This window comes from Corvus kubaryi, unplaced genomic scaffold, assembly GCF_017639235.1.
Source record: "Corvus kubaryi isolate FWS band 111438036 unplaced genomic scaffold, C.kubaryi_AGA036_p1.0 37300, whole genome shotgun sequence".
In the NCBI taxonomy this organism is placed as follows: Eukaryota; Metazoa; Chordata; class Aves; order Passeriformes; family Corvidae; genus Corvus; species Corvus kubaryi.
The window spans coordinates 3,244,293-3,271,528 of NW_024581093.1; the positions used below are offsets into that span (position 1 = coordinate 3,244,293).

At 45.0% G+C, this 27,236-nt stretch overlaps 1 long non-coding RNA gene across 3 annotated transcripts; it reads right to left on the minus strand.

Annotated features, from left to right (window-relative positions):
• Positions 1–15,846: 15,846 nt before the first annotated feature.
• LOC121664109 lies at positions 15,847–26,944 on the minus strand. Of its 3 annotated transcripts, none has more exons than XR_006015878.1 (3): positions 26,379–26,944; positions 21,193–24,652; positions 15,847–20,940 (listed from the first exon to the last, which is right to left on the minus strand). It is a non-coding gene; the product is annotated as an uncharacterized LOC121664109 (long non-coding RNA). The 3 variants fall into 3 exon arrangements; XR_006015877.1 differs by having other exon boundaries at positions 15,847–21,273; positions 24,535–24,652; positions 26,379–26,941; XR_006015876.1 differs by having other exon boundaries at positions 15,847–24,652.
• Positions 26,945–27,236: the final 292 nt, after the last annotated feature.

Consider the following 27,236-nt stretch of genomic DNA (forward strand, 5'->3'; position numbering starts at 1 on the left):
AAATTGGGAAACTCTTCCCAAAAGCAAACTAACAAGCCTTTATCATAGTCAAAAGTACTAAAGGGTTTCAAATAAGTGTGACTGATCAGAACAGAACAGAAGAACACATTCAAAATATACCACCACGAAAGAAAAGCCTGAAACCCAATACCTGGGAAAGGTGTGGTTCATTTTAAATGCAAAACAAAAAGATGATCATTGCAATCTTATAATGGTTTGCTATTTTGTGAAGACTTTTCACATTTTTCCAGATGTCTAACCTGGGAAGAGTTTCTCTCTTTATAACAGGTAACTCAGTTATGAATTCACATCTTACAGGAGCCAAGGTTGTAAATAAATGAGAATTGGAGAATATGTATTAATCACACCACAGTGTCTCTCCCGTACATTATTTTTAGCTCTTCATCTTTAAGTCTTCAGTGTTTCATGTTGAAGCTGCCTTTGAAATTATATGAAGTGGCAAAAAGGAAGAGCCAAGCAGCCAATTTCCCCATCTGCAGAAGCTAATACCCAAACATCCATTCACACCACGGAAAGCTGAAGAGTGCAGGTGATCCTGGGCATTTTACTAGCAGGAGATGACAGTATTCACTTAATGCCAGCTCTCAGATCCAGAAGTCATCTGGGTCCATTGACAGTGAATCCAGGTTCCAGCAAATACCAGCCCCAGCAGCCCCTCCTGGTTCTGCTTCGCTTGGCCAGGTACCAACAGTCTCCTCACCAGTCATATGGCACAGCTTCAGCACAGGAACCACCCTTGAACAACCCAGAAGCTACACAGGCACAGAGTTGCTCATCTTTATGGTATTCTGAGTAGTTAAACACTGCTGCAAAGAAAACCTTTGGTCTGGACATACTTGTGTTTGTGCCTCAGTGGTGTTTGGAAGGACAAATAAAACCTACCAATTCCCAGCATTTCTTGCATGACCTTAGACTTACTTGACTTCTTAAAGCTGAAGAGTCATTATATAGCCAGAGAAAATATGTATGTTGGAGAAAATTATTGCTGCAGTGGGGATCTTAACATTGAATCCTGTAAATTCCTGGATGTAGCAAAATCTCGGATGGAGTAAGCAATCCTTAAAACCAAACCAATAAAAGAGTAACTCTTAGAAACACCAGCTGTTTTTCAGCACATTCACTAGACCAGAAATAAGAGTACTCAAGCATCCTCACAATCACAACAGATTTGAGTTTTCAGAAACAGCAGCTCTGCCATCCAACATCCAAAACTCAAAAGTGAGAACTTCCAGGCAAACAACAGAATTTTCTGTAAGGAGTATGGATCTCATAGACACAGAAGACTATCATGTGATAGTCATCATCAGTCCTTTTTAGTAGCAAAAAAGCCTGTAGATCTATGCTGAGGAGAGGTGTGGGAAAATTAGTTCTCTGAGCTGAAGAATCTGCCCCACAAAGCCTGTGTGTTTAAAAAGGAGAAGGTTAACCACAAGAATAAAATCTTCCTTCCTTCTTCTTTTTTCCATTAAATTTTCTTCTTATAATTTTAAAAGGCCTCTTGAATTGTTAGAAAAAAATCACAATGCATACTATATGATCTGAAAAGCGAGTTTTTCAGCTGGGAGTATAGTTTTACATTTTGGTCATAAATCCTTCAGAAAGGGAATTTATAGTGTTCACACTGACACTTTCTTAATTACAGCACTGAAAAGTTCAACCTTGTCTTGTATTCGGTAATGAAGCATTGATTGCTTCCCCTGAAGAATAAAGCAAGGTTCAAAAAAGACCCACAGAACTGGCTAGGCAGCCATATATTTATTATATAGTGGATATAATAAATAATGGTCACAAAACTGGTGCCACTTCCCCACAGGAGCTACAAAGAAAATACAGCTTTTGTGTGGAAGACAGAAGTTGAAAAGCTTTATCACATCAGTTGTAAGAAATGTTAAGAGTCATTAAGCAGGAGGAATAAATATTTTAAAGACTGTCACAGACATTTCTTAGCCAAAGGATTTACTAACCACTACATTATCTGCACTCCTTAGGATGTTAGCTCATCTAGATTTTCTGGTTAGAGCTACAAAACTTATTAACCAGATATTTCATGAAGAGAACTTAATTTTCAAGCTTTGCCTTTATGAACTTTTCATCTACAGGACTCAAGCTGGTTTTAAGCATGTCAAGAGAACTCACATACTACCTGAGAGCTGAGGTGGCAATGACTGCTGCAGCCTGGAGGGAGGAGGGGAAGGACGTCCCTCCCAGTGATTGTTGTCACTGGTAGAGCAGTCCTGTGCCACCACAGCTACTCATGGCAATAGCTTCAGCTTCTCTCAGGAGCCTTGATCAGGTGCTGGTGATCATCTTTAGTGTCTCAAAGGGCCTCTGTAGCATGAAGCTGATCTTTGAGAACAATGTCCAGTTGTAGCAGCACAATTCAAGGGGAATTTTACAGGGGACCCACCTTCAACACCATCACACAGTGTGACAGGTCCAACACCCCCAGCGCATCTTCTCAGCATAAGAGAGCTCAGGCTCCTTGAAGAGAATCTCTTGTAGAAAGTGTTCTAGTGTGTACTTGGCTCCATTCTTATCAGCATTGCGTTTTCATCTTGGTATATTATTGTCACTTAATCATAATATTTAAAGTAAATATTGACTTAAAGTGAACTACTAAGGCCACTAGCAGAAAAGCTGACATGGAGGAAGGGAGGTTGTGCTTGTAAGTGGCTGGCCTGCTGCCTGCTGAAATGTTTGTCTGAGTCCTCAAATGTTGAGCTACTCCTCAGTTCAGTCACCCTGTCTCTTGTTTGCAAGGTCTGCATTTAAAAATCTTCTGAGTAGTTACAGCTAACTGGCCTCATATACAAAATACAATGCTGTCCCTTAGAATTTCTGTAACAATTTGCATTTGTAGATGTCAAAACAATTTTTAAAAAATAATGAAAATCATTATATCACATTTTCAAAGGCATCAGGCCCAGAGAGTGAAGACGTTTGCCAGAGATCTCACAGCAGTTACACACCTTGGGCAGAACATGGCTTCCAGGTTCTATCCTAATGTCCTGACTTTGGAATGGCATTTCCTCATAGCAAAGCTCTCTGTGTGAGAAGAAACCTTTTCATTTATCAGAATTATGTTTTCAAAAGGTTCAGTTGAGTGAAAACTCTGCTGTGTGGTTTGGGATGCTCCATAAAAACCTTCTAAAAAATACATGTGAAAATATTTGAAAGAAGTGTCAAAGTGCATTTTTTTGTGCCCACATTTATGAGTTATTTACTCAGCATCTTGAGCCAGCTTTGGCTACAGACAACACCAGTATGTTTAAAGGGCTTGCAATCCCCCCTTCAGATGAAGAGTTAAATATTACAGTCACTACATCCACAGTGATAAAATGCCAGCAACTAATTACTATTTCTATCAACAGTGAGTTGATACCAATGTTACAAGGCCTCAGCAGAAAAGGAAAACTGCAGAAGGCTCTGCAGGGAACCAGAGGAAATTTTCTCCTGTGCTTTTTAAGCCAATTACATAAAAATCTTTCATAAAAATAATGTGAATTTGAGTGGGAAGGGCTGGGAAAAAACAGCATTTGACAATAGCTTCAAATGAAGTGAGTTTTAACTCAGCAAGAAACAGTCCAGCTCTCCCCCCACCCCCCCAGGTAACTTCCAGCCTTTCATTTCTTTCTCACTACAGAGTAGCACCACGGGTGAGTTGAGGAGAGAAAAGGCTCTGTTACCATCTGCTTTAGCCTCCCGCTCTCACTCATTATCCCTGAAAGCCTGGAGAGGTTCAGGAAAGGGATCTTCAGGCAGGCTGGGCACAATGAGCAGGGCTGAACCGGAGCCTTCAGCCACTGCTCTGAGCTCGTCCCAGGGAGCCTGGGGGGGTCTCACAGTGTGAGAAGAACACACACCAAGGCTTCTCTCCACAGTCGTTTTCCTTTTTCCTCCTATTCTGCTGAATTCTTCTTAACACTGATTTTGCTACTGCTGGTGGAAGCTTTTCTGGGATCATAAAACAGAGATAGCCCAGGTCTTTCTCTACTTTCTACATGGATGATTGCAGGGATTTATTTATTGTGCAAGGCCTTCCCTCAGGGCACACAGGAAGGGAGGAGAAGTTCCTTGCATCTGTGCTCACTCATGCATAGATCAGCTTTAATCTGACACAAGCTACATCAGAAAAGTTTAGAAAAGCCCTCTTTTTAGTCAAAGCACAAGAATTCTCTGGGGATGGCGAGAGCACGATGGTCCTAATGCAGATAAGCATGTAATCATGTAAAAACATGTCAAAATCTCATTAAAATCAAAATATGATTGAAAAATTAATGATAGACTTGAGTGATAATTTCTGAGTAGGGATAGAATGAGAGATACTCCTCAAGGATATGCCTTCCAGATGCCTGTGCCTTGGAAAAGCATCCCTCTGGTTCTATCTCCGGGATCAGAATATTTGTATAGAATGCAAATCATTATTGCAACTGCTGTTATCTTTCTGCACTGTAGTCATAACTGAGTGAGTCACATTAAAGGGTCAAAACCTTCTGTTCTACTTTTTGTGGATAAGCATCTTTTCAACATGCAGTGTTAGAGATCCTGTGTGCCAACAGATCGAGGTAGGAGCTGGTATGGGGTGATCTGCAACCATAATCTGTACTAAGAGACTTCTGAGTATGCTGGGCAGCAAATTTACCTTTGCAGCTTCAGAAGAGCCTCGGTTTAGAGGAGCAAAGGACCATTTTTCAGAAATTCAGGCAGATAACTCCATATGGTTGCTGATCTCATATACATGTATGTGTGTATAAATATGAATATAGGTAGAGCCCTATTACTTCACTTATCATATGAAAAAAAAAAAATCCTTTCACCTCTCCAGATTATATTTGTGCAAAATTCAGAAACTTCACAATATGTTTGCAAACACCAGCTACCAACAGCTCTCAATCACTAACATTTGACTGCAAATCTGAACTTAGAGGCTCTATGAGATGTTTTTAAAAGAAAAACAAAAATTGAACTCTGCAGAGAACAGAAAAACAACAAAAAACAACTTTCTTTCCATGGAAAATTTCTAACATGCTCCTTACTTAATAGAAGACAATGTCTAGAATAAAATTCAGCAATGTGAATTTACAAGTGCTTATTTGGCCTGATCTCCAATTAAAAATAGCTTGGTTAACTTCAGCTGAGCATCCAGGACTTGTGTGTGCTTGTAATGATTATAAAAATGTCACGCACACACAAATTGTTTCCTCTTTTCTTCTCAGACTGGACTAGTAATTTTCAAATACCACTGCCTCTTAAAAAAAAAAAAAATGCTTTTTAATATATTCCTTTATGATTAAGAAACTCCTTTTATCCTGGAGCTAAGCTACAGAATATTTTACAAGAGAGAAGACAAAGGCTGGAACACAGAAGGCTCTGTCAAGTAATTTAAACCAAACTGTGTTCTCTCCAGAACCTTTCTGCCACACATGGGGAGTTATTTAACCCCATTTTTGCAAAGGATAACTGCGCTGCTGAGCCTCAAAGGCAGCAATACAGAGCTTACCTTTAATCCAGTGCAGAATAATGAGTGATACACTGCTGAGATTAATGAGGCAGTGTCAAATGGAGGTTCCTTCCTCTTTGTACTCTGATTCCACCTGGTTAAAAGCACACTGTTAAGACCCCTTAAGCATACAAAATCTCTAATCAAGTTTTCAACAGCCTGGGCCTTTTAGCTAATTTAAAGTGTAAAAGAGAAGAAGTTGTCACCTTTGATGGCATTCACTTCTTCGCAAGGACAGATTTTGTTGTGGCTGCTGCTAGCAGGGGAAAAATGAAAAAAAAGAGGTCCTAAGAAAGAAAGTGGAACACTAACTCTGAAATATGTCCCTTCCAGCCAGCAGGACTCTCTCCCCTTCTAGCACCCGCATGGGCTGAGCCCTTTTCACCCCGTCTCGCTTGCATCATGCATCAGTAACGTGGCAATGTGTTAATAATGCCCCCACCTGAAACCAACCAACAACTGTAAGTTTCTGGTTGTCTTAGGCAAATTTTGAATTCTTTGCTTTCTGGTTTCTAAACCTTTGGGATGCCCTTTCTTCCTGTTTTAATTTTTTTCCGCATCCAAGGGGTTTATAATTTATTTTTTTGACAATCACTAAGAGTCTCAGGGACTGTGCTCATTGAGCTTTTAGGAAAATGTCAAATATTTTTAATCCTTAGGAAGAAAAAAAATAAAAACCTTGAGAATTGAAAAAACTCGTGTCTGTTTTGAGATAAGCATTTATAATATATATACAAACTTCCAGCTTGTGTTCAGCCATGTGCTGTCAGGAAAAAATGGCTTAAGCGTGGAACCAAGGATTTAAAAGTTAGACCAGAATAGAACTCCTGGTTTGTTACCCCAGAGGGTATTAAGATTAAGAGAAGGTTCACTTTGTTAACAACTGATAATTTGCACTCATTTACTTTTTTTATTTTAAAAATAGTGAATACGTTGAAGCTGAATAATACCGGTTTTCAATTGATTTATATGCAAATAATAATCAGAATTTATAATTAGATCTGTAGATAAATCTATTAAGAAAAAATATAATTTTAACAGATTGAAATGCAATACAAATATTTATATCAAAACAGAGTTTGAATATGGCAAAACAGAGTTCACTTTTTGACATATTTTATGAAAACAAAATAAAACATGATACTATTTGACCAAAAAGAAAACATAGAAAACTAAAAATAAAAAAATCATGCAGAAATATAACTGAAGAAGAGGTTCCTTTTAGGACCTCTAAGGAAAAGTAAGAAAATCCTGCTCCCAGTAAGTGCCAGTCAGCAGCTTTCCCCTGGTCTGGCAGCACAGATGGAAGGGACACACAGAGCTGCTGAGTTGATGACAGACATCGTCAATGGACTGAGGAGACCTTGGCTACTGCTGTGGCAGGAAAGCCTCAGTTACATAGCAAAGACAAGAGCTAAAGTTGCTTTTTGATGATTTCTGCAGTGTGACAACAGGCAGGCTCTAGCACCAGGCAGCGCAATAGCAGCAGTGCTGCGGCAAGGAGATATTTTGCTAAGAAAATTGCTGGACAAAAATGGCAGCAAAAGAACATCCTTGATACTACAGAAAGAATAAAATGAAATGTTTCCAGCCTCCTACTACAGTGGACAGCAGTGAGGTGCTTTGATATCAGGGAGGAGATCAGTCAACAGAATCAGAAAATACAGGGCTGGAGAAGGCCGTGTCTCCAACCCTACATCTGCCTCTGCCCTGCTCTGCTTTTAGCTCCCTTCTTGTGAAGAGCAGCTTTCTACCCCCAAAAGGTGAGAGGTAAGGTCAATGGAAAAGCAAGGTATTGCCAGACTGTGGCTAATTTTTTTTTTTTTTCAAAGAGAGGAAATAATGTGTGCAGAGCAGCAGTGGTTCATACTGGGTCAGTCAGGAAGTGTGGGGCTGAGAATTTAAAAAACAGGCATTTTTGGTTTGTAGTTCTCTCAGAGAGCAAAAACATATAAGAAAACTTTTTTTGGCTAAAAAATGCAAAGTTTGAGTTCACCTACATCTAGCTGTGGTATCAACATCATGTTTCACTCTGAAGATTGTCACTTTAAGTGGAGTACTTTGCATCTGTGGCTGCAGTTACTACAGAAATGCTAAAGAGCTAAAACCAGTGCTCCTTTGGATTGCAGCACAGATAATAGCAGAAGGAGGACAGGAAGATAATGAGAGATTATTAACTCTATTCCCACAGGTGAAGAGCTGGGGCATAATTGGTTTCAAGCTGAAGTTTCACACACATCTTCCTTCATCCAGCACTTACAGACAGTCCCTGCTTCTGCTGTCCTCACCTGCCTCTTGCCACCTCTACCCCCAGCTCAGCCCACATAGACAAGACAGAAATCTGAAAACACAAATCCAAAACTAACATTGTAAATATTGGAAGCAATGGAAAAAAGAGCATCAGCTGGAAGTATACCTCTTTAAGTTACAAAACTGCTTTAAATTTGGCCTTTCATGGTCGTTACTTATTAGCAGTAAACAAGCTGATAATCTTTATTGTTGTAAATGGGCATGGAAAATTAATGCAACAGAACCACTTAGAAGCTCATGAGAATAGGCCTTGAACAGCAGAGTTGGCTGAAATACCTGGAATTTAATCTGCATGTTACACAGTTACATCTACCTTCTGATGAGGGAGCTGAAAATAGAGACTCTGTAAGTAGGCAAAGCACTGTGTGTTTTGAAATTAGTTAATGAAAAATCCAACCAGCCAGCAAACGACTGATTCCTGTTATGACAAAGAGAAAAGGAAAAATCTGTTGTGCCAAGACACCTACAAACAACTTAAAATACATTAAGATATATCTCAGTTGATATGACCAAAAAAAAAAGAAAATAGAGTAATAAATTTGTCAATGATTCACTAAAAAAATAAAGCATTTTGCAAACAGGGAAAGAAACACCAAGGTTTTTGAAAACCTCCATGATGATAGAAAAAAATCCACACTAATAATTTCTGTTGAAATATTCAAGCATCGAAGCTGAGAGCAGAGCTGCCTTGGAAATGCTATTTCTTGCTGACATATGTTTTACAGATATTTTTTAGACCTTCAGACATCATGGCTTTATTTATGTGTGTGCTGAGAACAAATTTGCTGCCTTCCCAGGCTTGTTCAAAAATGGATTTTAATCACTCTATCAAAAATCAGGGTCTGCATAAAAATTTGGCTCAGCTGAAGAGAAAAAAAAGCTGCAGTTGCTCCTCAGTGTTCATGGAGCCCCCTGCACCACACTGGCTCAAACCTACCTCCTTTTTATTTTTACTGTTAAAAGGAAAGATGAATGTTTGAGGGATGGGCTGGTACTACCAGCATAATAAAGAAGTTTTTAAATTAGTCTTCCCTCTGAGTGAAGGAGACCAGCAGTCTTTCTGGATATGTTTCAGTTGAGAAAAAACAAGGAAGAAATGGCCATATTTCTTGCACCAAAATGCTAGGTTACTGCAGAAGAGAGCCCAGGCAGGATGACAATGCCAGCTGATTTTACAGGAAATGCCTTTTTAAAAAAATGGCAGACACATTTTTAGCAGCTGATTTGCAACGATTTGTTCAAAAAAATACCCTAAAATCCCAAACACGGAAAACAGACTCTCTTTACTTCTGTAGGGCTTGTTGCAGGCCCTTGAGAACAAAGTGCAGAAGAACAAACCAAAGGACACCACTGAGGCTGTGCTGTGGTTTTGTAGTGCCAGGTCACATCTCAAACCCCACCACCTGAGCTGTTGTTGTGTGACCACAGTCGGGCCTTTTGCACTCACACGAGAGCTGTTGTGGCTCCTTTGCTTGTTCACATCACTGCCGGCGGAAGCCAGAGTTGGGCTAAACAAAACTCTTGCAAAGTATCCAGGAGAAACCCATTAACTCAATGGAAAGCAGCTGGCTGTTCGTTTTCCTTCCTTATTTGTCCTCAAATTGTTTGGACAGCAAGTATGGTGGAGGTTGATGCCACAAAGGGGACAGGGACAACTTTCTGCAGAAAGCACTGCACAGGCATCCCGAGAGAGCAGCAGCACTGAGAAAGACTGAGCCTTTTTCAAGGGATCAGAACATCTCATTGCAACGGGAGCTTCCCAGTCCCTCACCAGAGTCCCTGCACGGGAGCAACTGGTCAGCACAGCACGGGATTTGCATGGCAGGACACACTTCCAGCTGGGATCGAAGCCACAGCTGTACTCTGCTCTCCCCAGCCCTGCAACTGCTCCTCGGGGACTTTGGGCAAGTCACTCTGTGCCTCAGCTTCCCCAACTGCAAAATGGAGACAAGGATACTTCACTTTGCTGAGACCTTGGTTCAGGAGTACAGGAGGCAGTGTTTGTGATGCAGTATTTGGATGCAGTTCTTGTGGTACACTATTTATCAACAAGGCTCCACCACTAATGCAGCATTATCACTACAACTAGCATTACTATTGTTTTATTACAGATGGAACCTGTGCTATCCAAAGTTACCTCACTTCACTTAGAAACTAAATCTGCATGAGTGTAAGACTGAAAAAGAAAATTTGTTATTCTGAGGCCAATATGCCAACCATTATTTATTTATACCTCTAGTTTTTAGCTACCCTATGATACAGTCATGTTGGCAAAAAAGAAATGTATTTTAAAGCATCAGTTGTTGATGGCATCTTTAACATCCTCTATACCCCTTTCCCAAGGGCAAAGGATTATGTAATAAAAAGATAGTCAGTATTACAGCACCGAGGTTTGGAATTAGCATGATAAATTGAATCTCGAAACAATACTGGCCCTATCCTGTACTTACAGATATTATAACAGAGCTGGTGATTTAGAGGAGCTACCACTGAGAATATAACACAGAAGGAGACTGCCAAAGTAATATTCCTATTCATATACATCACACCACATTTGTACGTCCCTTCTACTACATTTCCTCAAGCTGGAAGGCTATGGTGTGTGGACTGTGAGCCTCAGCCAGGAAGCCTGATCCAGTTGCAGTTCCACTCCTCCTGCCTGAAGCCCTCAGCAAACCTCTGAGGAGCTCCTGGCTGCTGTGGTTCCAAGTGACCCAGAAACACTAGCGAGCATCTTTGCATGATTCAGATTCCTAAAATTCTCCTTTCCTGGGACATTAAAATATCATCCATGCTACTGTGGCACTTGCTTTGTTATTCATGCCAGGATTTGTGTGTGTTCTTCCAGGACTATTTATGCCAGCCTCTCCTTTAATGGTAAACCAGTGATGGTTCAGTGAGTCCAAACGTACCAGGTGTTTCCGTCACCAAAAGCTGTTGCTTGTGCAGTGCTTTTCTACAAGCCATGCAGAAGGCACATCAGTCCACAGGGAGAGAGGAGAGATGCCTGCTTTCCTTATCCCTGGGAGTTGCAGGGCAGAGATGAAGGAGCAACACAACATTTGCTGGCCAATGGTACTAATTTCCATAAACCGCAGTGTATAAAACTTACCATGTGTGGGCACGTGGACAGAGCACTAAACACAGGTAGGATTCCCATCCTGAGAATTACCTCTCCTCAGCCTCTTATCTGTCCCTCTGCTGTGTCTAATCCTCTTAGTTTGCTGCTCTGCTGCTTCTTCTGTGATACCACGATGCCACTCACTGCCTACATCCAGTATTAGCAGACTTTCTGCTCAGGATTCATTTAGAAGAAATATTGCTCAGCAGAATCAGACAAGTGTCTGGCTTGGCTCCTAAGTGCCTCTCTTCATGCGGCACACCCACTGCCTCTTTTTTACCTTTCTCTTTCAAAAGGGCCTCATAAGTGAGCAAATAAATCCAACTGCATGAACTAAGTCACCTCCAGACACATCAACAGCCATCTGCCTTGCACTGGATACAGCTATGCCATTCCAGTAGTTCTGGTGTTTCAAAACTTCGACTTTCCCAGTTTCCCAGTGATTTTTCTCAGGTTTTATCATTTACCTCATCCACATAGGCTACTTAGTGCCTAGTGATCTCTTTCTAGATAGCTTACAGCAAAGATGGATTAAAGATCAGTTTAGCTATTAGCTCAGCTGTTCAGTCTGCCAGCCTGACTTTCTCCCAGAGATAGGCCAGTTTAGCAGCTTATCTTCTCAAATCTGCTCTTGCACATGTGACCCATATTTGCATATGGCACACATCCCATGGGACAGCACGTTTAGTCCTCTGCATGCTGTACATTACTGCCCCTTGTACAACGAGCTTACTTGGGGTTTGGTAACTGCTACAAGAGCAGGCACACAGGTGTGCATCAGACTGCAGATATTACCATGGGATTTAACCACAGGCGGTGAACAGTAAGAACAGTCTTGTATTAAAATTAAGCTTAAATAAAATGAAAGCAAAGGTCTACAAAATTATAGCTAGAAATGGTTGTGAGATACTGTACTGAGTATGAGAAACAGAGCACCAGAGTTTCTCATAGCTGAGAAGCAGACTCTATTCAGACTTTCTTGATAGTCAGATCAATAATTTGATGCTTTTATAGAATACAATGATTACTAGTAACAGCAGTAAGAAGACCCTAATGCAAAATAAATTTTTATTCTTACCATCAGATTGGAACAGCCTTCTTTAATACATACTCAAGGGCTCGAGGCTGTGTTTGGTCTTCAGGATGAGTAATATTTTCCTAGGTAATGATTTGCTCTTGGGAAGTCTAGCTGATTAGCTTCCTGATAACCTTGGATGGAGAGCATTAGTGAAGAACAAAATGACATTATAAAGAAAAAAATCATTTACCAAAGAGCAGACAAGGACTCCCTGCCTGGACACGTGCAGATTGATGGGTTGGCTTTTTAGGTCTGTATTTCAAGACCGTTCCTAGAGAAGCTCAGATTTATTACTGAACACGGCTTTGAATGTGATAAAGTCCAGCGACGATCCATTGTCAGTGTTATTACCGCGGAAAGGGTCATGACCATCAGCAGTTGCCAAATTGCCTGCGAGCCCGCAGCGGCGGTCACTGATGGCACACGTCCTGTTCAAACCCGGATCTGCCCAAGCCGGGCTCATTTCCTTTCCTAGCCGTGCCATGCGAGGGCAGCAGAGATTGCGGAAAGGGAGCCGTGTGAGCGCTCTGCGGGGACACCGCGGGAGCGGTCCCCGCGCGTCCCGGCCACCCTGGCCCCTGCCTCGGCAACCACAGCGACTCCTGCAATCGGAGCTGGGCATCCCACGGAGCCTGTGAGGAACCTGTGTCCGGAGAATCAGACGATAAATAAGTGGCTCTTAAGGTCATAACACTTTTAAACTTTTGCGACGGAGTCGCCATCCCTGGAGGGATTTATAAGACGTGTAGATGTGGCTCTTGGGGACGTGGTTCAGCGGTGGCCTTGGCAGTGCTGGACTAATGTTTGGACCTGAGGATCTTAGAGGGCTTTTCCAACCTAAATATACCATGACACTCACCCACTTCTAATGCAGAGAGGGGAAAGGATACAGAGCAGCCAAAGCCTGTGTGCGACGCTCACGCCTTAAGCAGAAGAAGCTCAGCACCGAGATTTCAGCTGCACCTGAATCTGATTTCCAGAGTCTCAGTTAAGCCTGTTTGATTTGGTGACAGCCAAGGAAAAGCTGCCATTCCTCACCCTGCGAGGCCAAACCACAGCTCTGTCGTGCAGTTGCCATGAGGTGGAGCCGTGCACCAAATCCCAGCCGTGAATAAACGGTGACCAAGGGCTTTTAGCTCTTTTTTCTTCCACTTCAGCCAGGTTGATCCTAAGGCTCCATCCAAAGTCAGCTGATGTTTACAAGCACCGATAAATCAAGCAGAAAGCGCTGACGGTAATGCTGCTCGTTATTGATCGGGCGCTGCAGGTGGTGTTTAGGGGAGGGCTGGCCATTCCCACCATTCCCTGGGTAATAGGGTTGCTTCGGGATACAGTCCGGCACCAAGGACGGAGCTGGTGAGAAAATGCTTTGGGGTTCTGTTCCGTGTCTGTGTTGGGCTGTCCTGATCACCCTTGCACAGGCCACTTGATTTGGAGGCTTAAAGAGGGCCGAGAAGTTTGAGTGAGAGGCAGGGCATGGAGACGTTGATACAGATGCTTTTTTCTAAGCTGCCTCTTGACCCTATAATCTTCTATTCCCCTGTCAACTGAAATCTTCACTTTTCCTACAAGTGTACACTGTGCTTCTTTGCACCTCTTTGCCCAGGGACATGGTGTTTTCCGGCTGCCAGGGTGGATGCTTTTCTTCAGCCAGAAGATCAGCCGAGCCTGTTTGCAGGAACTGGAGGGACAAAGCATCTGAACATAAATCCCACACGTGTGTCGGCAGCTCAGGCGAGGATGGGCGCTTGTTTGAAACTGCTCCAAGCCAAGCACTGTGATTTGGTTTCATCTGGACCATTCCACCTTGAAATAGCTGCTCCATTGCTGGTGTAATTTTCATGAAGGAAAATTTGAAAATCTGTGAGATATTAATTTTGCAGGAACACTATTTCCCCCTTAAAAACAAACATCTTAGGAAAATTCCCAAGAAGATGTGAATAATACATCTGTAACACTGACAGGCAACCCCTGTGATCATGTGTCCTTCTTTGGGGTCTATTTAAGCTATGAATCCCATCTGTGACGCACAAGGATGGCTACTGAACATACTGATAAGAGAGTTGTGATTTGTCTGGAGATATATCCTACAAGAATCTTTTCTGGTATTTGGTGTAATAAAGGGAATATTGTCATTGATTACCTCACTGATATGTAACTTTCTGTTGGCAAATCTTTCACGGTAAGGTTATAATAATATCACTCTTTGGCATCTCTGCCAGATACTCAACTCTTTATTTTCTGTTCTGTCATATAAGCTGAGTAATTTATATGCCTGTTCGATACAAAAGGTGGTTATTATATGTTTCAAGAAAGAGATTTGACAATACCTGCCTTGTAAGAAATACCGAGTTGTAGAGAGGCAAGGCAAAGGAAAATGCTGTAAATCAAGAGGTGACAAGGCAGTTTTCAGATGGAAGATTAGAACACTGTTCAGGGTTCCACAAACAAATAAGTTGAATTATAGACAAAAAGCCACTTTCTAGAATTTGTCCCATTGCTGCAGTCCTTTTAGGGACATAAATCCCACCAAAGTCAAATCATGTCTATAAACTAAATTCCAAAATTAATCCATAAGTACAGTCTGACATGGAAATGCTTATTATTAGTTTGATTTGTACAAGATGTATAGATATGATTTCAAATAAAAGCAACATTATGGAAAAAAATACGTCAATTGCAGTTTCATCTGAATAAGGACTGCACAGTATGAATGTGTCCCAAAATAACACATCGGCAGTGATGTAAGTGAAGCTTAGCTAACATTCCCTGCACTGTATTTTTGCACAGGTAATTCTGTGTGACTGCTTAACCTCAGCTCTAGAATGACATAGGTTTGACAAATGGATGGGGAAGAGCCCCTTGCTCCACCCAGGGAGAAGGAGCAGTGGCTGCCTTCCAACCCATACCACAATGCAAGTGCATGTGATTTAGCTGAGGGACTAAGAATCCTTTGCTGTTTGCAATTGCCCCAAAAGGTGCCACCACAGGCCTGCCTCCCGCCATCCAGTTCAACAGCCAGGCACAAAATGTGGAGACTTAAATACAGCAAGAGCACGAGGTGAGAGAAACCCACTTGGGTGTGGGACTGCGTGGCAGTGCAGTGAGGGAGCTGCAGGAAGGTTCTGCCTGGGTCTGCTTTCCTGCAGGTGCCCAGGGCAGGAAACCCCAGCCCGGCAGACAGGATTCAGAACACAAGATATTAGGGTTTAGGTACCAAGAACTGATCATACAAACTGCCTTAATCCCCCTGAGGAGAATCCCTGAGCACCGTGGGAAAGAGTAGCTCATGGTGGACAAACATCCAACATGGTCAGCCCAATGCTGAACTCCTCTTTAGAGGCTCACAGGACAAGCCCAGCCTGCTTCTGCTGGTCTGTACTGTCCTGCTTTCCAGGGCAGTGCTGCTCCACCAACAACCAGCTCCTGGGCCACCTCCATGGGGACTACCCTGCTGTCCCTGGACACCACCCTCCAGCCCTTGGCAGCCACAGTGAGCAGGGCTTATCCTGATCCTGGGCAGCATGTGGCTTTTGCAGTATCACAGAGGAACAGGAGACATAGGCATGGGAAGAGAAATTGATCCTCCTTCCAGCTTCTCCTTGAGCAGAGATGTCATTTCCCCGTCTGAGACTGGAAATCCAGAACCTGATTCAGAGAGCAAGGTGTGATTATCATTAACTCTCCATTAAAGCAGGAAGATCATTGCCACTGAAGGTGAAAGGGGACATTCCCTGTCTTGGAGCAGCCCACCTGGGCAAGGAAAAGCACCCTCACCTTACACTGGGGAGAGGAATGCACGTCACTGCTCTTTTGAGGCAGCAGCTCGGGTAGGAGCCTGGTGACAACGGATGTGATCCCTCCTCTAGAGGAGCTGCTGAACTGTGAACGTGCAGAAGTGGATTTCCAAGCCGAGCAATACTTGCTGTCTTGAGTGACCTACTTTTTTCGCACGCTATGTGAGTAGGGTTAGGCAACAGTTAACTTGGTGCTGAAAACTGAAACTTTTGGGTAGCAACAATTATCACATGTCTGGTGAATGCCATGGCAAACCTCAGTGCCCCTGACAGCAGTTCCTGGGCAGTACCCCATTTAAGTCCCATATTTTGAGAACATATCCAGCAGGAACATGGTGCTTTGCTAAATTGAGCATAATCATTCAAATTCATTTATCAGATCCAACAGGAGTTTTGCTTATTATCATGAGTGGCAATTTACCAAATGTACCGTTTTTAAGGTTATCTCTTAAATCACAAAAAATGAAAAGCATTTTCATGTTGAGCATCCAAGCAGTCCTGTGCATCCGGATGAGCAAAGCTGAGCAAGTGAGGCTGTTAGCAGGATGAACACAGCAGCAAATCCAGCTTTCCCAAGGGCCTTGCCACGTATCACAAAGAACACCAGCCATAAAATCCCACCCTGCGTCACCATCACTCTTCACTGGGCCCTGTGCTAGCAGGTGTATCATGATTCCTCCCGACCATTATTTCATTTCATCTGGGTCAGCAGATGCTCACTTATATCTGTACTCATTTATATTCATCCCTAGTTGAGTTTTCTCTGAGATTTTAAATATTTGTCACCCATATGGGGAGGAGAAATAAGTTAACAAATGAATCACTCATTTGGACTTTGCATTAGTTTCCCATGCCTGTGCTCAACGGCTAATAACCGTTTCCAAAGCTGGGATTCAGTATGATATTTCAGTATACATATTTCAGTATGATGTGATACTTTGGATGCAAATTTTAATTTTTGAACAAAAGCTGATTTTGTGATACATTGGCCAATTAAATTAAACAGGTCTCCTCAAAATGAACCCCAGTTACAAGCAAGAAACTTAACCCTGATAGTTGCAGCTCAAAAGCCTGGTGTGTTTTATCTCCCTGTTTTTCCCAGAATGAGATCCTGGCACCCTAATTCACAGGCACCAGAGCTGATCTCCACAGAGAGTCGCAATCAAGTCAACTCTTTCTTTGCAGCACAAAGGAAATCACATTTCTTTGAAATGCCGAGGAAATCTGAATGTGTGTTCCTGTTCAGCATGATTAAGGTGTCACATAGCACTCCCACACACCCCGACACAGAGAACTTCTTGCCGGCTGCTGATGTCAAAGCAAATCAGCTGAAAACACAGAGGGGTTCTGAGAAACACAGCTAGGACGCACCAGGCAGGCTGGCAACGAGCTACCCTGTGCCATAGGGACTGGGCAACCTCAGGGACTACCCCTGAGGTAGGGCACAGGATGGGGACAGCACAGGAGTGGTCCCCTGCCCCCCAGCAGGTTTCTAATACAGGCACAGATCTGTGGGGCACAGATCTTTCATCATGTAGAAATTTCTCTGTGTGAGCTGCTTGTTATAAAACCCTGATAATAACAGTGCATGTATCCATAGCAATTGGGAATCTCTCCAAGGGGTGCACTGCTTTGGTTTTGGATTTTCCCAAAAACCTTCTCTGTGTGTGCTCCATCTTGGTCCCAGTCACCCAGGACATCTCTCTCTCTGTCCCTGTTCTGTCTCTCATCACCCTGATGGTTCCGGCTGCCATCCTCTTGCTTTTCTTCAGCTCTTTGTTCTGTATATTTTTGCTTGTGTCCTGTGGTTCGTCCACTATTAACATTAATAATTTAGGAAATTGTCTTCTTCTGCTGAAATCAATTCCTGTGCTACTGCTGCTAAGTGCTGGGCCTGGGCCCAAGAGCTGCTATGATGGGGACCAAACAAAGGAAACAAAATGGAATGAGAATGGAGGAAAACAGGCACCTAATCCTTCAGCACCCTGTGAATTTAGGTGGGGATGCTCGAAGCCTAAGAAACACAAGCACCACATTTCAGTAGAAATCCCTTCTTTTCCAAAGGTCTCTCACATGTGTGTTACAGTCCTGGTGCTGGAAGAATTCAGCCTCAGTGCAGGAGTCCCACAAGGTCTGTGGTCCTCCAAGGCAAAGCTGCTCAGACACAGGCAAGGGGGACTGACTTGGTGGAAAATACATCAGCCTGTGCCTCTGCAGCTGTTCCCCTAATGAAAACTGTGAAGAACCAAAGTACTTGTGCAAAGCTATTGATAGAAGCAGCCCTTTCTAAGTGCCATCAAACCTCCATCACTCTGCCAGGGTCCATCTCCCAGAGCTACACCAACCGCACGCAGAAGATGCCGTCCTGATGGTGACTCATTTCCCTGCAAGTGGCAGAGGAATAAAAGCACCTTGTGCCTCAAGGCTCAAGCTGGGGGGACCAAGTTCTCATTTCCTTCTCTGGCCTGCACAGCCACACTGCTGAGGGCCTCACGTGGGGAAACTGTCAACAGCAGAGGGCACGGACTCTGTCTTGGAGACACATTTTATGTCCTTAATCCCAGGGCTTTGATAGCTCTGTGAGGGAGAGAGATAAATAACAAGACAAGGAAAACAGTGATTTAGGGACCAGGTATGCAGACGGTTTAACTAAGGCTGAGAGGATAAATTCATCTGGTATAACATCACGGAAGATCAACTCTCATCCGTGCTGTTGAGCCACACAGCTGTGGTCCTCTGTCCTTCCTAGAGCAGCATTTTAGCAGAAGGACTTTTTTACTGTGTTTTTAAGTGGCTGGATTCAGACACCACCCCCAGACACAAGCAGGCTGCAGCTGTCCCCTGAGGGCAGGAGAGGTTGGCTGGACAGAGGAGGATTTGTGCCAGGGCTGGGGCTCAGCTCCCACCGTGAGCTGCCGGTGCCCCGCGGCTGGACCGAGCCCCGGCGCACCCTGGGGCCGGCAGGAATCCCGGGAGCACGGGGAGGACACCACCACACAAATCCCAGCTGGCACTCCCGGGGAGCGGGCATGCCAGGAAGGGTGTGGACACCCAATGCTTCCACTTGCCTCCTCCTCAAGGGCTTGGCTGATGTCCCCTCGGGACCACAGGCCCGGGTGCTGGGGACCCAGCGCTTCACTCCCCAGCTGGATCCAAGCCACGTCCTTACTCTGGGGCTGGCTGGCCACTCGCACACCCGATAGGCAGGGAATGTGAGGACACACTTCCCATACCCACCGGAGCTGGAGGTGCCTGGAGGCTGGGCAGGAATGCGGTGCCAGTCGTGATGGGTTACGGCCAGAAGCCAGGGCAGTCACGTAATTAAATAACGAGAGCAGATTAGGCAATCTCTGTGCTTCATGTTGACAAGGCTGGAGGAGAGAACAGAACATGTAATCAAATGAGGGGAGGTTCTTTCTTTCTTTACTTATTTTGAGAGAAAGACAATATTACAGCACCGTAAGTGGTGGCATAGCATGCGCTAATTATGCTGCTGGGGATATTTCTCTCTTGCAGGTTTCAGGATAAGAGTGAGATTTTTATTAAAGCCTAAGGGAGAAAAGAACTGGAGGAGCTGGCGTTCACTGGGAATTAAGCCCCCAATTCACTTAATGCTTATTCAATTAACCTCCGTCTGGCTAACCTGCCTAAGAACACATTCACCTCTTCACATCAGTGACCTGCAATCAGAAAAATCACCTGTAATCCAGCTCCCTCCAGGCAGAGACCGATAGCTACACAGTCTCAATGACAGATCAGGCTAAATAAAAAGCACAAATCCACAATCTGCTATCAGGAGATGTCTAAGGCTGCCTTCTTTTGATGGTTTCTGCCAAGATATTCCTGCTGAGTCACTGGGTTTGCAGAGCCATGTGCTGGAGAGAGCTGCCAGAGCTGACCCAGGGCAGGGGCTGCCACTGCCTGCAGACGCTGAACAGGAGCTGTAAGGAGCACCTGGGCTCTTTCCTTGGGCTTTCTTGGCAAAGCTGAAAGCCAGGATTGGAGTAAAATTGTACCGAAGAAATCATCTGACTGGTACAGGAGGTGCTTTAGCTGGATTGCTTCACTGGCTTAAACAGGCAACTAGACATCTACTTATTCAGCTCGCTGTTTCCCCAACCCAAGGATGTAATTTGGTGACTCACCACCATTCAGGTACCAGTAATGACAGCTGGAGTTTTTCCCCAAACAACTGATTTCGGATACATAATTCATTTAGATCGTGTTAAAAAAATATGCTCCTGATTTTTGTCTCTATGGTGCTAAACACATCACGTAACGCCTTCTGCAGCAGCGACCTGGCTTACCCTGAATTTGGGAATCATCCAGACGAGAGAGGCTCTCTGCTTTCTTGAGACACCCTTCTGAAGCAATCTGCGGAGAGACGATCTGCCTGAAAAGTGACAACCCCAGGTTGCTAATGAATGTCCCCAGGCTTTAGCAAACCTGCCAAAACCTTGCTGGAACTAGCGCAGTGTCTTTGGTTTAGTAAAGACCTCCTGCAATGTGCAAGAGAGCAGGTACCCTGGGCTGCAAGGGGACTCATGGTATACATGCAAAGAGACATTTTATCCTATTTGGGAAATCGCTGGCTAAGCTATAGGTGACACCATTCCCTGGCAGTGTCCTTCGCCTTGACACCTTTTCAGTGGGAAGGCAGCTCGTCACGGCCGAGATGTGTGTGGAGTTGCCTTATTTACTCTCCTGGGGTGGCATGAATCAGAGTTGAAAAGTGCAGTATGTTGAAGTCAACCCATATTCCCATGATGTGCAAGTGTGAGTCACTCGGCAGGGAGATTCTGCCAGGGTCCCTCCTGGACGACCCGGCTGTGTTAAACACGCCGGAAAATCCGCGGATAAAAAAATCCCCAGTGACGCACGGGAGCCGAGTAGGCTCCGTGCCTTTTTGGGGAAGCTTCTGAAACGCCGACGTTTCCTCTTGATCAATAATCTGGTTGGCAGAGCAGGGCTTTGAAGCAATTCAGAAAGCTCAGTTCTCTTCTCACACGGCCACTGCTGCTTCTCTCCGGGAAGATGACGCGCAGGGTAACCCCGGGTGCAAGCAGGGGAAGGATTTCTCCTCCACGTCTATTTAAATCTCCTGGAAGAGCTGCTGCTTACAGGCAAGATAATGCAGGATGTGAAGGGGCTTTCTTGGGATGGGCAAAGAAAAATTTTTTAAAAAGAACAAGCGTGATCCCAAGGTCTCACAGCTGATCTCTGGTTTTCTCCATCATCTCCTTTCTCCCTTCTGTCCTCAGTAAATACCACTTGTGGGGTTATCATGGGCTGCTTCCTGCAGAAAGTGAGCTGGAACATTAAGACAGGGGTTTCTTGGCCTTAAACCCTCTGATCCTCCACTTACCAGAGCTGATCCTCCTGTCCCTGCAGCCGCCACAGTGAGGACACCACTGTCTTGGCGATGTTTTCCACGCTGTTGTCCTGACTCAAAATACAAGGAAAAGCCACTGACAAGAATATTTCCAGATAAATATCTCATCAATTTCAACCACAGGCAGCTGTGAGTCATTTCCCTTTGACTACACTCCTCTCTTGTGACCAGAAATTGGGTAGTGGAGGTCTGGTACTGTGTAAAATTCATAATTATTTTGAAGGGATATCAATAAATTGATAATTATTCTCAAAAATTCAGGCCTAAAAAAATCCTTTATTTTCTCAAGAGATCTGCAGTTAGTTAATCGCCTTTGCTCTTACCACAGCTGTGGGATAAAATTAAGCCATTTTACTGCAAAACTGTTGAACTTCCTTTTAAGACTCAAGCAGCAGGTTGGGCTTTGCTTGAACCACAGTTCTGCCTCCTGGTATATTGTGTGTTTTTCCTCCAAAATGAAAGTGGCATGAGGTGATTGCACCCCTGGTCACCTGCTCTACCGCTGCCTCAGTGCCCCGGGTGGGAGCACCAGGCTGGCTCCCTCGTGCCATGTGGGATTTGGCAGCTCTGCTGTGCCTCTGCTGAGCTTTTCCTTTCCTTTCCTTCCCAGAAACTGGCTCAGCTCAGCCACGCTCAGCAGCAGAGCAGCTCAGAGCCTGATGGATCACAGACCCTGGAGCCTGAGCGCCAGCAGTGTCTCACATGCCAGATGTTTCTCTTTTAGACAGATTGCTTCTTTTTTTTTCTTTTTCTGAAATAACAACAGCTTCACCAAGACCCAAACCCCCAACTTCAAAGCTAGAGCTGTGCCTCAGAGTGCAGACAGGCAAGGAGACAGTCCCTGGTGGGGTCACACAGGGCTGGCCGTGGTCACACGTGGAGTGATGCAGCGGCATCATGTGACACAATCCGTCACTGGAGCCTTTAGGCCTGCACTCAGTATCCACTTAAAAACACAGAACCGAACAAAGATCCCCAGACTGCTTATTAATCACTGGGGTCTGCCTTGAAATGAGCTAAAAAAGAACATTTTCCATCAGCTTTCATGGGATTTGGATTATACTTTTTCACTGGAGATGAATTCATGGCAGGACAGAGCCCTCGGCCACCAGCGACCAACCAACCTGCCACCATGTGGAGGGGCCTGTGGGGTCCTTCTGGGCTGTCAAGACTGCTGTGGGAGCACTGGTCAGGGTGCTCACCCTTGGCCAGATATGGCATGGCTTCAGTTGAGCACAGCACTGAAATCCCACTTCATTTAGACCCAAACCTCTTGCCAATTATTTTTCCTCACTTCACTCACTGCTCGTTAGCCCTGGGTTCACCCTGGTGACTAATGACTGCTCTTGTCTGAATGCAGTGCTTTTCTAGAGAATAACCAAACTTCAGGAGAGGCTGCTCATTTGTACTAATGAAGAGGAGGGAAAACGTGATGGTGGGGGAGGATAAACACCGTTGTCATCTTATGAATTTCCCTAATTCTCCTTGGGGGTGGTCTCTGACGCTGTGGGTACTTAAAGGATTTTAACCTGAATCATAGGAAAAAAAATTACCCAGACCCAACCCATGCTGTGCTGGGACAACTTCCCAGCAAAGGAGTGGCCACTGATGCGTTTGCTTCGTGCTGCATTTTAAGACATGGAGGAATGGAAAATATCCCACCCACCTGCTCCTCCACAGTCACCCCTCCAGCCATTTGCTGCCTTCAGGCCACACCACACCATGTCCAGGGAAAGGAAGGGTCCCCATGCCAGGCTGGGCTCCCCATAGCCCCTGAGCACAGTGTCAGCCCAAACCAGGCCCCAAAACCCAAAGCAACTTCACTTGTGAGCTGCAGGAAGCCAAGAGCTCTGTTTGGCCACCATGAAGATGTTGGAGTCCATGAACGGACAGGAGATGACTTGTGGCATGGCAATGGACAGTCACAGAGCCACCGTGTCCCCACGTCCCTGCTGATGGCAGTTCTCCCTCATCACTCCTGGGATGTGCTGGCACAGCAGTGGGGATGAAAAATGGACAATTTCACCAACTAACTTCCACACAGGGCCGGGAGCAGGGCGCAGTTCAGAGGCCCTGGGCAGCAGGGCAGGGAGAGGAGGAGGAGGAGGAGGAGGAAGGCCCAGGACTGCAGTGGCTGGTGCCAGAGCTCGGGCGGGTTTCCTTGGCAGCCGCAAGCTCAGGGCACTCACCATACCTAAGTGAAGATTTTGTCGCCATGGAAACATTGATGTCATCAGCTCTGCAGCAGCCTCAACCTCAACTGCAACTTTTTTTCCCTTTTTCTTCTCCCCCCCGCCCTGGTTTGGGGCTTTTATTTATTTATTTGAGAGTTTCTCACAGGAGGTGACCCTGGCACTGGGCCTGCCAGAGCATCTAGCGATGCCCACCAGCCCAGACCCTCCTCATGTCATTTGGGGGGACTGGGGACCCCCTCACTGGTAGCAGGGGGATGGGGCTGCATTTTGGAAACACCCATCAGGACCGTGCTCTGCCCTGTGCACACCAACCCTTTTTCCCTGTCCTCATAAATCCACTGTATTTCCAAGAAAGGAGGTTTGGAAGCTCCCAAAATGTGAAGACAGTGACCTGGGCAGAGGCTTGGCACTCTGGGGTCCTGCAGCTCTCACTGTGCAGGAACACAAGCTCACTGTCACAGGCACCATAGCAGAGCCACCACAACCTGCTCTCCTGTCAGGGGGAGCCAGACAAACCCCCCAAAGAGGGAATTCCACGCCTCCTTGAGGGATGTAATCCTGTGTGAGCATCTGATGGCCACGCACAGCTCTGGCTGCGCAGTGGAGCTTTGCCCTCCACGCTCGGGGGAGATTCCCCCAGCTCTAAACCAGAAATCCCTCTGACAATGACACCCAGCACATTTTCTGAAGAAAAGAGCTGTGAAGGAGCAGGACCTGGCATCTCTACCAGGCTTCAGCGAGGAGACTCAGCCCTCTGCCAGTGTCAGTTCCAGGGATGGATTTCATCCCATTAGCCACATCCATGATTCCCCTAGAGCCTCCTTTAACTTATCAGTTAATAGTGGACTGTTGCAGAAGTCTGGGTCAGACTGTTCCAGCCAAAAATACTCTACCGAGTTCACTGCAATGTTAAAACAAGAATTTCACCTCAGTGAGGGCAGGAGCAATGCTGTGGCTAAGCTCAGCTGTCCCGGCTGCTCCTCACACAGCCCTTCCCCCGAGTCACAGTGAGGTTTGTTTCAGCTGTAGCTGGGATTTTTATAAAGGTTTATTTTTTTATTGCTACACTGGACAAATCCTGCTCCTACGCTAGGAGCAGAGCAGAATCTCTTTTCCTTACCATGAAGGGGATCTTGATGGGCCCCATCCAGGCACGCAGGCACAGGGATGCTCCCCCAGCCCTGCCACTGCTCATCCCATCTGTCAGGCCTGGCGAGAACCACGTGGAAAGAAGACAGCTGGTAAAACAGAATCGGAGAACAACATAAAACCCTAGTCAATAGACAGGTTTACAATACCTTTTCTCTTTTATAAACAACAATCAACCACAGATTGTGTCTTTCCAACATTATGGCCTAAACTGAAATTTGAAGTGTTCCTGATAAATGTGTTTTTGCAGCTTTCAAGGATCACACTCTGCCCCTCTGCAGCAGTAAATAACCAAACCTAGCCCCAAGATCATAAAGCACCTGGCAAATGACTCACTAACATTAGTTATCCTTAATGTCATCATAATAGGTAAAATATAGAAAGAAAAGCGTTCCTAAGCCAAGGTTTCAGTATTTCAACATAAGGACGTGCAGTGCATACCAAAGAAGTGACAGTCAGTGGGTCTCTGACCTCATATTCAAAGCAAACTTCTCTTTTTAGAAGAACTTTTTCGTGATTTAAGACAAAAGCAGGGATTTCACAGCAAAGGCTTATGCAAAACCAGGAGATTCTGGGTGGGAAAGCCTGCTATGATTTAAAGTATCTCAGTATCTACTGTGAACAACTCAACTTCAAATGTATGCTGCATTAGAATTAAAGGATTAATGTTTGATATCCTATCCCAGTTGGAAGAAAAAATTAACAGGAAACTGGTTACTATATCAACTGCCAGATCTGTGAAGCAAACTGGTGAATTTAGGTGCTGAGACCAATTCAGTGGTCTGAACACAAACTGGGAGCTCTGTTCTCCTACACAAAGCTCTGTTTGGGTCCTTGTAGAGATTGGTAGGTAAAAGACACAAATTTACATCAACAAGGTTCATCCGCGGCCAGCAGATCTCTGTGAGGTCTGGGTATGTATATATTTAAAACCTGATAGAGCCTATTGGAAAATTACAAATGTATCACAGTACTTGTTCTAGCTGCTTGGTGAAAAGCATGAAAGTGAGATTACCTGAAAAAAAAAGGAGTTATCTGGCTCGCAGGAAAAATACCTGCACGTTTGATATTACTGGCAAAAAGGACGTTCCAAGATCTGTTAACAAAAATGGCTAATCTCAAATACTTACTTAAACTTTTCCCCCATCAATAGAAAATGGAAAAAAAATGCATTGTAACATCTACATAAAACAAATCTTTTGATACGTGTACTCCATTTAGTTGGAAAAAATCATTAAAAATTCAAGAGACAGCAATATAACTGAGTGATGTGTTCTAATGGGCACAGCTGGTTGGTGTTACAGGGGCTGGGAGAGGTCAGCACTGCCTTTAGCAGCACTTACTGCCCTACTGCTTATAGATGTTTGGAAAGTTTCAAGGAGCTCTTTCTCCAGATTAAAAATCCTTTACTGCATTTGGGGATTGCTAGCCCAGAGCCCACTGTATTTCCAAGAGGGCTTTACCTGATGCTCTCTGGGAAGCGTAAGGAGTGAAGAGCATCAGAGACACTTCTTGTTCTCGGTGCTGGAGGGGCTCAGAGATGGAGCCTCTCCCTGCCTTGGGGACCAGGACAGATCACAGCCCCAGGACAAGGCCCACCTGCTCTGGGGGAAGATCAGGACACAGAGCAAGCTGCAGGTCTGCCCCAGGGACACTGCAGGTGCTCCACACCCACCCAGTGCCACCATCTCCCACACGTCCCCGTGAGGTCCCTTAGCCAGCATTAGGCAAGGAGCCTCAGGTCCCCAGGGATGGGACTTGAGGATAACCTGGCCTCCACCTGGATCCCGTGAACAACACATACCAAGCTCTTACCTGGTAAAAATCCCACCAGACAATGCTTCAGGCTAGCAGCTGTTTCAGTACTCCCCTACAAGCAAATCCATGCTGAATTCTCAGGATTTTAGGCATATCTTTCACTCTCTGAGCAACAAATAAGCTGAGCCCACACAGCTGGGAAACTGGAGGCAAAGGTGCTTTGTGCGATTCATCTTTGTGTTTGGTCTTCTGAAACTCAAAAGGTAGCTGTGAGCAGTGGAAGCAGCAGTAGGAAGGCAAGACAAGCACAGGGTTTTAATGAGGACAGGAGAAAATTGCTCCTGAAACTTGGCAGTGCTGCCGCTTTGTGCTCTTTGGACTTGCATCAGAGGTACTGCACGAGCTCGGGTTGAAAGCCGAGAGCTGCAGGTTAGACAAGCCCCTGGCATTCCGAGTCCCCGGGATGATGGGCTGCAGTCACCTCCCAAATGGAACCAGGCAGCTTTTGAACGGCTCCATTATCAGCGAGCAGCAGCTGGGCACAGGCAGAAAGACATCATTATCCAGGGGAAGCCACCAGCCAGCCACGAGGCCCAGTGCTCTGGTACAAAAAGCTCATGAAAACTAAGTGCAAGCTGAGATACAGCATCTCTATTACAGCATGTCTAATCCCCACCTTCCACAGCTGACAGGAGAATCCTCACTCGGACACAATCCTGAGACAGCCTCCCAATGCTGCTCTGTAATTGTGCAGGCCTGAGACCAAAGACAGCTGCCCTGGCACAGTGATGGCTCCAGCCAGGTGAGACAGACTCCAAGTACCATTTTACTTAACACCACACGGACCAGCTCCAAGCTCACTCAGACTTGGTTCAGCCTGCTGCCACGGCAGGGGGAGATTCTGCTGGTTCAGGA